Genomic DNA, 12,631 nt, shown 5'->3' on the forward strand with positions numbered 1-12,631 from the left:
GATAGTATACCTGGGGGCGTGAAGAATCTGTGGGAGAAGCAGAAAAATGCCTGCTTGTGGCGGTTGAGCCAGGGGTGCCAGAAACATTTAAAAAGTTTAAGGTAAAAAGTACAAGATTAAGAGTGTTTTGTATCCCAGGCAAGCCGGGGGTATTTTCCCCTTTCTTTTTTGCATGCATGTCTAGAGCCCTTTTTACGGTCTGATTGGCTCATTCCTCGATCGCTTGACCAGTGGAGTTATATGGAATGCCAAATTTATGAACAATAGACCAGCGAGAGCAAAACTGCGCAAAGGAGGTGCTGGTATAAGCAGGACCATTGTCTGTTTTTATTTCTTTGGGGTTGCCCAGGGTAGAAAAAGTACGAATACAATGATTAATAACATGTTTAGCAGACTCACCCCTTTGAGGGGTGGCCATAATAAACTCTGAATAGGTGTCAATGGAAACATGCAAATATTTCCAGGGGGCAAATGGCAAATATTGTGTAACATCCATTTGCCAAAGTTGACAGCTCTGCGTCCCTCTTGGGTTGACCCCTTGAGGAACAGAGTGTGCTTGGAGGCTGCAGGTGGGACATTGTTGTATGATAGCTGCAGCCTCCGTAGCCGTTAAAGAAAATTGTTTCATTAAAGCCTTCTTATTTTGATAAAAGTACGAATGGCTGTCCCATGGGGTTATGGGAGATAAAACAAGGACAGAAACGTCCTGGTGAGTCGAGGCGGCCGAAGTGGCAGCATCCGCCTTGGCATTGCCTTCGGAGATAATACCGGGGAAAGGTTGGTGACTTCTAATATGAGCAGGAAAAAAACAAATAGAGCGGGAATAGAGAAGGGATTGGAGAAGGGATTGCAGTGTGAGAAATAAACTAAGGAGAGAGTCATCCAATGAGGGTGACACATATGAGTCAGATAGAGAGGTGAGAAATTTATATACATAAAGACTATCTAAAATAAGATTAAAAGGTTCAGAAGAAAAAGTTTGTAAAGCTAAGATTGTAGCGGCAAGTTCAGCACGCTGAGCAGAAGTTTGAGGAGGAGTAATTTTTGTGTGCCATTGTTCACCCTCCTTCCATACACATGAACCATAAGTCTTGCTGCCATCTACATAGAGTGTGACAGCGTTAGGAATGGGAAAAGAGGAAATAGGGGAATGCAAAGAAATTGAGACATTATTAAGGAGTTGGAAGCGAGGGTCAGAGGGAATATGACAGGAAACAGATCCTGCCCAGTCAGCAAGAGAAAGTTGCAATACATCTGAAGAGGCAAATAAAGGTTCCCATATAGTAAGAGACATGGGACATATAAAAAAACAATATCAAATCCAATTAAACATTTTGCTCGAAAACGGCCCTTCGTAATTAAAAGAGCAAACATACATGGCAGTGGATTGATAGATTTGCGAGGGGTATTGGGGAGGTGAATCCATTCAACAATGGAGACCCTCCCCTTTTGATGTTGGAGAAGGGCAGCTGTAGGAATAGAGGGAGTATTAAATATAGCCAAAGACAGAGGCTCATTGGGAATGGCTCGGTCTACCCAGTGGGTGGAGAGGGCACTATTAATTAAGGCAAAAACATGTTTTTGAGTGGGGTTAAGAACAACAACAGAGGAGGGGGAAGTGTGGCCACGCAGAGCCAAAAACAAGGGTGCCAATTGGGCAGTGGTGAGTGCAAGAAATGGGCGCACAAAATTTATGGTGCCCAAGATTTGTTGTAAAGCAACTAAAGTGAGAGGAGAAGGAAGGTGGATGGCAGGGAGTACTGGAACAGAATGAGAGGCTAGGACTTTGTGTCCCAGATATAAAAAGGGAGAATGGGTCTGAACTTTTTCCAGGGTGACAATAAAGCCATAAGAAGCTAAAAGCTGAATGAGTTGGGGAAGGACAGTTTGTACTGTGCCAGGAGGACCCGGTGCGGCTAAGAGAATGTCATCCATATAGTGATAAAGCAAAAAGTTAGGATAGGATTTGCGAAATGGCAACAAGGCAGCGTCCACAAAAGCTTGACATATAGTGGGGCTGTTAAGCATGCCTTGGGGAAGAACAGTCCATTGATAGCGAGGAGTAGGTCGGGACATGTTAGTTTGAGGCAAAGAAAAGGAAAAAAGTTGTTTGTCATCAAGGTGTAAAGGAATGGTAAAAAAACAGTCTTTTAAATCAATAACTGCCAAATCATAGTCTTTGGGGATCATATTTGGGTTGGGCATTCCGCACTGTAGTGGACCCATGGGTTTAATTATTATGTTGATAAGGCGGAGATCATGAATAATTCTCCAGTTGCCTGATTTCTTCTTGACTACAAATACTGGGGTGTTATAAGGACTGGTGGTTGGTTCCAAACGGCCAGATTGTATTTGCTGATATACCAGTTTCTGCAATGCTTCCTGTTTTTCTAAAGTGAGTGGCCATTGGTCTACCCACACGGGGGTGTCAGAAAGGAGCGTAAGCTTCATGGGTGAAGGAGGCATTATTAGTCTTCCAGAATTAACTTCGCATCAAATTGAGAGAGTAAGTCTCTGCCCCATAAATTTGTGTGAAGAGGGAGGACGACAGGTTTAAATTCAGCAGAAATGCCTTTTGTGATTCGTTGTGCAGTAAGCCAATTTTTACTGGAGCTTGTTTGTTGAAGTCCTCCCACTCCCCTGACTGCCGGTGAGGATTCGAGGGGCCAGTTAGAGGGCCATTCAGCTGTTCTTATGACTGAGACATCCGCACCAGAGTCTACAAGACCAGAGAAGAGAATGCCATTGATTAAAAAAGGCATCACCAGTTTTTGGGGAGTAATTTGCTTTGTTAGTGCCAATAAATCAGAGGAGGAATTCCCAGAGTGAGGTGCATAGGCAGCCTCTGGAAGGGATGGCGCTGCACGGGGTAATAGAACCAAGCGTGCCACCGTATCCCCCTGGTTCATTGGGACAGGGAGATTGGTATAAAATTGGACTTTTAGGGTGTCTCTATACGTGGGATCTATCATACCTGGAAGCACAAACACTCCTTGTTCCCGGGCAACAGGTGTGGGGAGGATCATTCCCTCCGTTTCCGGAGGCAAGGGTCCAGAATAAAGGGTTTCAGCAACCGTGAGTAGGTTAGGAAAAGTAACAGAAAGATCAGAAGCCAATTTTAAATCAATGTCAGAAAAATATTGCGAAGCAGAAGAAGGAGTAGAGTCTGAAAAGGGTGCAGCCTTTGGAGAGGGGTTAGCTGCAGACCGCTCTGTTAGTTTCCCCGATTGGACTGAGAGGAACGATACTGATTGGCCCAATGAAAACCCTTTTTACATTTTGGGCACACAGTTTTGGGCTTGGCTCCGGGGATGGCAGCGGTCGAGCCGCGCCGCCTCCTGGGGCTCTGCATTGCTTTTTTAAAATGACCAGGTTTTCCACAATTGAAGCAAGTGCCTTGGGGTTGATTCCCCTTTTGGATTGCGGCTGCAAGAGTGTCCATTTGAAAAGCATTGGTTCCCACAATGCGGCAGGCTTTAAGAAAGTCCACAAGAGTTGCCGTGGGACTGGAAATAAGTGGTTTAAGAATGGACTGGCAGTCCGCATTTGCATGTTCATAAGCCAATTTTATGAGGATTTCATTTGCCGCATCTCTGTTTGAAATTTGACGCTCAATGGCAACTTGCAGGCGATTCACAAAGTCTGCATAGAATTCAGTCGCAGTTTGGCGAATGGCAGAAAAAGACTGAATCGGGGTGCCAGACTCATCAACGCGAGCCATGGCAGAAAGAACACAAGAATTAATGATCGGAAATGCAAAGGGGGTGAAAGTTTGAGCCTGAGCATTAAGGGTAGCAAAATTGCCTTCTCCGAAGAGTTGTTCCGCTGTCCATTGTGAATCTGGGTGATTAGCTCTGTTTTGTGCCTCTCTCTTATATTCAGATTCAAAAACTACATATTGCGTTCCGTTAAGAAGCATGCGGAACAAATCTTTCCAATCTTGAGGCAACATTCGATATGTGCTAGCAACTGAGTGTATCAGTCCTCTAGTATAGGGACTGGTTATGCCATAATCTTTTGTAGCCTTTTTCAATTCTCGGATCATAGCCAGGGGAAGTGCTTCCCAATCAACCACTATGCCCGCTGCGGTCTGTTGGTAAGTAACAGGGAACAACTCTGTCTCGGATAGTTCAGAAACGCTTAAATCACCATTGTTTAAAGCCTTTTGAAAAGCACCACGGATGATTCCGGGCCGGGAGAGAGGCGGCAACGTGGCAGGAACAGGAGAGGCTGTAGAATTTGCAGTGGCAGAGGGAGGGTTAAAACCTGCTCCAGGGGGCAAGGGAGTGGCCAACATAACAGACGGATTTTTATACGGTGGAGGATCTAATAAAGGCTGATGAGGCGAGTCAGCATAGGTTTGAATCAGAGTATAGGCAATTTTCCAAAGGCACAAAATCTCTGGTGGGTCTCTTGGAGACTGATGGAGGACGGCGCCAATTTTCCTCCATGTATTTACTTTTAAAGATCCAGACTCCGGATAGGATGAGCAATTAGCCCATACGTAAGCAAGCAATTTAACAGCCTCAGATTTAGAAAGGTGACGGGTTACTTTCTGTTCCTGATCAGTAAGATATTTTTTCCTGCCAAGTAGTCTCAACTCTTCCACATGATGCTTTTGAGCGTGAGACATTCCACCTCCCATACTTACGAAGAGGAGTCAGTTGCCAGCAACTTCGTCGGGTGCACCAAGCCTATTCCAGGCGATAAGTAAAGGGTCGGCAGGGACGTATCCCTTAGTGGATCACGTCGGGGTCACCAGTTGTGGTGGTCTCCCATGAAGAATGAGACACGCACGCAGGTATCTCGGGATGAGAGCCCAGAGCTGACTCCAACACCCTCTTTTATTGTTACTATAGTTTTTACATCACACGGCATAATCAAAAGGCGTATATAGGGGTGGTTACAATGTATCACATAACACACTTTCCAGATGCAAGGCTGTGCAGGTGGACGATGATTCATCCATCCTGTTCCCCGTGTTCTTATCAGAGCCTGTCCAAATGGCTGATGGATGTGTTCCGTGGCTAGAACGGTCTGCTTTGGTATGTGAAGGACTTTGTGGGAGCAAGTCTATAGGCATATCTATGTAATTATTCCCACAATCTCCATTCTATGATTTGAATGATTGACGAGTAATAGTGTGTTACATTCTGCATTCTAATCATAGAATATTCCATTCTTCTCCCAAAATTATTCCAGTCTTGCCATCCCATCTCCAACACAAAACTGAAAGAGGGCTGAAAACTCTTTTCCAATCTAATGAAGCATAGTTACTCCAAGCTGCATCACCCTCTATCCTGTCATCATAAGCATTCTACAAATAATGAGGAAGATGAGAGGGGGAACAGGCTCAGCACCAGATCCCAGCATGACATCCCTGAGGAAAAACTCCAAGAGGTTCAGATGAAACAGGCTGGATTATATCCCTGGGAATATGCTATACATTATTTACAGTACAAGATTTAGATACCTTACAAGATTTAGAATATAGTACAATACATGATTTGAGTATACACTGATAGCCAATCTGAGTATCTGTGAAATAGAAGCAGAGTATTATATTCAAATCTGTTGGAAGTAGTCCCATGGATTTACAAACGATTGTGGAGAGGAAAGAGCCCCTCCCTTGGGGATTCTTCCAGCCAGGACACAACGATCAATGCTTTGGAGAATAAATTGAATTGAAGCAGAGCTGCTGGAAAAAAGTCTTTTAATGGCAAGAAACTAAGATGAGTGACATTCAGCAAAGTTTTTTGGCTAGCTAGAAAGAGTGGTCTCTAAATGTGTGTCTTCACTTTAGCTGACTGTGTTCAGCAGGACAGCGGTTCAAATCTCACCGGCTCAAGGTTGACTCAGCCTTCCATCCTTCCGGGGTAGGTAAAATGAGGACCCAGATTGTTGGGGGCAATGTAAATATATATATACATTGCTTACTGGTGTACACCGCTTAGAGAGTGCTTGCACTTAAAGCGGTATATAAGTCTCATAAATAAATTCCTGATTCATGGAGCAGTGTCTATTGATGGGCTAGTTTCTTTATCCAATCTTGTTTAGAAAAAAGGTTAAAAGTTAATCCCTGTGTCAGAAAAGAATCTGATGTTTCATTAATTTTATGTATTTTTTTTGTTTGTTTCTGTTCTAATCCTGTCAGTCTTAATTAGGTCCTGCATTCTTGTGGTTAAGCTTATCTTCAGTGTTTGTTCAAGTTGATACTTTGTAGCTGTTTGTTTGCACTTGGGTTAGTCTGAGGCTGTGGGTTCTAAAAATGAGCTAGACAGAGAGTTTGTTTTAATTTAGAAAGGGCTGGTGATTTATTTACTTCTTTTTCTGGGGAGGGCTTATTTCTACTTTGGAAAGATTTAAACTGTTGTGATTAAATTTTCTTCCTTCCTCCAGATTTCTTCTTCCACCTGAGGAAAGGGGGGGGGTCTTCCTTCACCATCCATGACAGTATAACAAACCTCTTCTGTACTGCTGCCAAGAAATCTGCATGGATGTGTCCAATAGAGATCATTGTGAACTGAAGGATTTTTTTACAAGTCCTATAAGGAAGATATATATATGCACCCAAGTATGCAGAATCTCTCCCATATTACTTCTCATGCATTTTCTTACATTTAATATTGCACTCAAATAAATAATAATATAAAGTCTCAGTGGCATTTGACATGAACATTAGAACGTGAATTTGTTGAAAAACCTTTAAATTAAATTACAAGAAGGAGAAGCAACTCAGAAAAAACATTGAAAAAGGTAATTATACAATTAATAGTTCATTATAGTCTCCAAATCTCTTATGGATTGGTGAACCATTTTGAAATTCAATATCCTCTGTTCACGGACTTGTAATTTCCTTAACTTCAAGACCAGAAAAGAACAATATAATGTTTGGAATGTGGCTCAAGATCCCAAAATAAACAAACTCACTTGGAATTCCAGCAAAAAAGTTTTATTCAAAAAGAAGCGTTTGCAAAGGCTTGGTGAGCTGAAACACAGACAGGAGTTCAACCACATCTCCAAGAGCTGTTTGACACCTTTTTATATCCTACCCCCTAAAATCACTGCCCTCCTCATGCCCTTTGTACTTATCTCATCTAGCACCATCTACTTTTCTATCAACAAAGCTCAGCTCCTATTGTTATTTCTGCATTTCCTCTGCTTGCAGTTTAGATTAGCTAGCAACTTCTGCTTTTCTTATTTGTATATAGTTTACTTGTCTGACTTTACGATTTTCAGGTGGCTTCTTCTATCAACCTTTAGATTCATTAGAAATGTCTGATTAATAATCTACTCCTTTCAATAGGATAAGGGACAGTGAATGTTAGCATGGGGAATAAAGGGGAAAAATGTTGTAAAAGAATATGAATTTTGTATCAAAACAGATATGAGTGAAACATCATAAATTTGTTTCACTATTTCCTGCAATCAATTGAACTATCTGTAAAAGAAAAAGGAAGCAAACACTGTTTGCTGTATTTCTGATAGGAATAGAAACTTCGTTGTATTATTTTTACACAAATCAATCAACTGAAAGCATAGAAATCAAACACAGCAATAGCAATAGTGCTTTACGAAGTCAGCATATTGCCCCCAACAATCTGGGTCATTTTATTGACTTTAGAAGGATGGAAGGCTGAGTCAATCTTGAGATGCATTGGTGGCAGGGAATCTTCCTGTGTACTGTGCATATTCTTTAAAAACGCATTAATAGTAACGTTTGTTGCTTCGTAGATTGATTAAAGGGAAACATGCATAAAAATCCAGTTTCTTTGCATTTAATTGTGTGGACTGATACAGACACACGAGACCGATCCGTGTATTTGTTTGATTAGTAGTAGTAGCTAGTTAGGCCAGGCGCGCGTAGGAAATAAACCCGGCGAAGCTCGCTCGTGATTGCAAGAAACCCTTGCAAGCGCCGCCTCCGTTTTGCTGCAGAAAATCACGCAAGCGTCCCGACCGAAGCCAAGGCAGGACATGAATGAGCCAGCAGGCTATTCTGAGCTACAGTTCGGCGGAGACATGCTACGGCTGCGCGTATCTGGATCCATCTCGTCTATATATAGCACTCCCCTCCGTGTACTAGTAGGGCTATCCCTCTCCGCTTCCCTTTCTATTTGTGAGCTTGGAAGGAGAGCTTCAGCGCTGGAGCCTAGACGCTTCCACTCCCCTCCTTTACGGGGCGCTGAAACTTGGCCCTTCTAGCCTATGGAGAGCGCACAGCCCTCAGCGCGAGAGAAAGAGGCGGGAAGAGGTCAGGGAAAGAGGGCGAGAAGCCGAAAGAAAAAGGAGGGGGGATATTTCCCCCTTCCCCAGACGTCACATGATGCTCGGAGACCGCTTTTTCTTCAGAAGCTCTCGCCCGCGGCGGAGAGGAATTCTGTATCTGCTCACGGTCGCGCGAGTCCTCAGTGCCTCTCGCCACCAGAGGGCGCCGCCTCAGGGCAAGAACGACCTGCTGGCGCGAACGAGCGAGCATCGTCGATCGTAGGAAAAGGAGGGAGAGGCGGGCAGGAGCTGTTGATTACGCGACACTTTCTGCGCGCCGTGCGTGACGCGGCGTTCTGAGGGAAAGGGGAGGCCGGAGGAAGAGGCGGGGGAAGGGGTAATCAGAAGCGGCGAAAGCAGGCGAGGAGAAGAAGCGCGAGCGGCGAACGGCGAACGCGGAGGGGACGCGATGTGAAATCCTGCGAGGCCCGGGAGGGCTAGACGGCGATCCCGCCTGCATCCGTGACGAGAGGTGAGGGAGCGGCGTTGACTCCTTTCAACTCCCCTTCCGCGGTTGAGCGGATGAACTCCAGCCAGTCGCTCTCCGACTAGTCTCGGGGAGGCCCGCGGCAATTCCGGTCTGAAGCTGCTCTCCCTGTTTGGCGTGGCGGCTACTGCCACAGTTTCTGCCCGGGCAGCGGCTTACATAACCAACTGCGCCCGGGTCAAGCAGTTGTTACTCGCGGCCGCCGGCGACAGGTTGCGCTGCGCTTTGTATCGTTAACCACATGGGCCTCTACTGTGCCCTGGCCGCTTCAGACACAACACGACCGCTCCCGCAGTGAGATACGAACCCAGTTGCTCGAGGCAGCCGCTGCAGAAGCCACTGCGGACCGTGCGGGGGGGGGGAGGGGGTCTCCTCCCCACACCAGAGGTGCTGTCATTAGCTTTGGGTGATAATGTGTGCAAAGCATCCGTTGTGGGACCCGTGGCGCTGTCTGTAGCTTTCCATCACTGCAGCTGTCTGCGTTTTGTTACTATTATTCATCCTCATTATGAATTATAGGCGCTGAGCGGAGATGGGCACTTCGGTTTGGTTGCCGGGCGCCAAGAAAGGAAGTGAAGCTGTAAGGTTTTTAATGAGGCTGAGGGAAATTTGTATTGGCTAGACAGAAGGTTTTGTAAGACAGCCGCAAAAATAAGCACCACGCTCAGAATAAAAAGACTGGATGGAATTGACAGCACTTTAGACTAAATGATGTAAGTTAAGTAACAGGATTTTAAGTGCTTTAAAAAATTCTTGTAAAAATGGTCAGCCAGATAAAGTGAATTCTTTAAAGGTTGCATTAGCAGATTCTTCAGGTAGGATGTCATTTGTAATATATAACAACTATCCAGTTGGCACATAGGAAACCCTTAATACTTTCAGTAAGGAAAAATTGTTTCCATTAATTATGTATGTCAAAGATTAAGAACAAAAAGGTAAAACCAATTTCTTAGAACATCGCTTTATTCTGTGGCTTTGTAATGATTTTGTTAAACTCATGATAATTAACAGGACTAGTATTTGGAGAATTTACATATTATCCATATTTTTTTTTCTTTATTCTGTAATCTGTACTAATTTAATGAACAATTTGGAACTTTTATCAATGGGGGCACGTCAGCATTAAGAGAATTTCTTAAAGAAAACTTTAAACAATTCGAAATAATTGCAGAAGATTTTTAGATACAGGTAGTCCTCTACTTATGACCACAATTGAGCCTAGAATATATGTTTCTAAGTGAGAAATTTGTTAAGTGAGTTTTGACCCATTTTACAACTTTTCTTGCCACATTTGTTAAGTGAATCACTTAAATTAGTAACATTAGAAGTTCAGATATCAAAATGAAAGAATATTGATGTACATAACTGTTACATTTTTCTTTTTTCTAAAAAAGCAATCATGAAAAAAATCTGCGAAAAAGTATTGAAATAATACAGGAGAGTATTTATTTGAAAACCATAGTTACCCGATTTAAAAAAGCTAAGAGAAAACACTAATGTAGAAGTGTTCCAGTCAAAAGCTAGATCTTTAAAGGTGTTCAAGGATAGGACAATAGTTTTTTTCTTTATAAAAGCATTATGAACATTTATAGTTGTTCTAAAAATGCATAAAATCATATCTATATGAGATAGATGATGGACATGAGATGTAGTGAAATGAAGAAAATTTTATTTTTAATGTTTTGAGATACATGTAACTTTTAATAGTTCTATATTTGAAAATGGATTTTATTGTGAAATACTACCTGTAGATAGTAAATGCTTGTGATAATTTATGATCATTATTTGTTTTACCATATTTGTAACCTGTTTGAATTCTAGCAGTCTGTGTCAAAATACAACAGAGAAAATAAATTTAATATAATTTAAAAATGCAAGTAAGCTTGACAAGCAACCTTAAATTAAACTATGTGGAAAATGTTTACTAGAACAAATTGCTTTTGCTTGTTTATAAAATATCAACAGGGCAAGGGCCATGCATACCTCTGAGAAAATTGGGAAAGAGATTCTATAAAGTGGGAACTGTTACTGAAGTGACCTGTCTTTTAGGCCATATCCTGTGTACATATCTAATTATATTTTTTAAACATTTAAAGTCTCCGTATCACCAAAAACACACCTTTCATTTCTAAAATTAAGTTCATATTATCCGTTCTTTATTATTGAATTATTGAGTTCAAAAATGGTGAATTCTTCCACTGTGAGGAAATTTTCAACCTAAATAACAGACTAAACAGTTTAAAGTTTATTCTTTATTCACATATCAAATTCATTGTGTGAACGTTCTCTTGACTTATTTCATTTCCTAATGTTATAAACATGAAATGATGTACAACTTATAAACTATGCCAGGATCCTTCAAGGAGATATAAAATAGACATTTAATAAAGCAATATTTGTTTTAAATTTGGTGAAACAAAACTACATAGAAAACTTTTAAGTAATGCTTTAAAGTTTTGACATACAGTCAGGTCCAGAAATATTGGGACATCGACACAATTCGAACATCTTTGGCTCTATACACCACCACCATGGAGTTGGAATGAAACAAACACAATGTGCTTTAACTGCAGATTGTCAGCTTTAATTTGAGGGTATGTACATCCAACTCAGATGAATGGGGTAGGACTTACAGCAGTTTGCATATGTGCCTCCCACTTGTTAAGGGACCAAATGTAAGGGGACAGAATAATAATCATAAATCAAACTTTCCCTTCTTTAATACTTGTTGCAAATCCTTTGCAGTCAATCATAGCCTGAAGTCTGGAACGCATAGACATCACCAGACGCTGGGTTTCATCCCTGGTGATGCTCTGCCAGGCCTCTACTGCAACTGTCTTCAGTTCCTGCTTGTTCTTGGGGCATTTTCCCTTCAGTTTTGTCTTCAGCAAATGAAATGCATGCTCAATGAGATTCAGGTCAGGTGATTGACTTAGCCATTGCATAACATTCCACTTCTGTCCCTTCACAAACTCTTTGGTTGCTTTTGCAGTATGCTTTGGGTCATTGTCCATCTGCCCTGTGAAGCGCCGTCCAATGAGTTCTGCAGCATTTGGCTGAATGTGAGCAGATAATATTGCCTGAAACACTTCAGAATTCATCCTGCTGCCTTTTGTCAGCAGTCACATCATCAATAAATACAAGAGAACCAGTTCCATTGGCAGCCATATATGCCCACGCCATGACACTACCACCACCATGCTTCACTGATGAGGTGGTATGCTTAGGATCATGAGCAGTTCCTTTCCTTCTCCATACTCTTCTCTTCCCATCACTCTGGTACAAGTTGATCTTGGTCTCATCTGTCCATAGGATCTTGTTCCAGAACTGTGAAGGCTTTGTTAGATGTTGTTTGGCAAACTCTAATCTGGCCTTCCTGTTTTTGAGGCTCACCAATGGTTTATATCTTGTGGTGAACCCTCTGTATTCACTCTGGTGAAGTCTTCTCTTGATTGTTGACTTTGACACACATACACCTACCTCTTGGAGAGTGTTCTTGATCTGGCCAACTGTTGTGAAGGGTGTTTTCTTCACCAGGGAAAGAATTCTTCGGTCATCCCCCACAGTTGTTTTCCGTGGTCTCCCGGGTCTTTTGGTGTTGTTGAGCTCACCAGTGCGTTCTTCTTTTTGAGAATGTTCCAAACAGTTGTTTTGACCACGCCTAATGTTCTTGCTATCTCTCTGATGGGTTTGTTTTGTTTCTTCAGCCTAATGATGGCTTGCTTCACTGATAGTGACAGCTCTTTGGATCTCATCTTGACAGTTGACAGCAACAGATTCCAAATGCAAATAGCACACTTGAAATGAACTCTGGGCCTTTTATCTGCACACTGTAATTGGGGTAATGAGGGAATATCACACACCTGACCATGGAAC

The 12,631-nt window shown here is 42.4% G+C and overlaps 1 protein-coding gene across 1 annotated transcript in view; it reads left to right on the plus strand.

Moving 5' to 3' along the window:
* Nucleotides 1-7,707: 7,707 nt before the first annotated feature.
* The window catches only part of REV1 (REV1 DNA directed polymerase), a 79,397-nt gene continuing 74,473 nt past the window's right edge, over nucleotides 7,708-12,631 (plus strand). The window contains exon 1 of the mRNA XM_039340580.1: nucleotides 7,708-8,740. The gene's annotated coding sequence lies outside the window, so the exon portion shown is untranslated. The remainder of the gene's footprint in view (nucleotides 8,741-12,631) is intronic.

The sequence above is a fragment of the Crotalus tigris genome, unplaced genomic scaffold (assembly GCF_016545835.1).
Source record: "Crotalus tigris isolate CLP2741 ecotype Arizona unplaced genomic scaffold, ASM1654583v1 scf7180000017753.6788120, whole genome shotgun sequence".
NCBI lineage: Eukaryota > Metazoa > Chordata > Lepidosauria > Squamata > Viperidae > Crotalus > Crotalus tigris.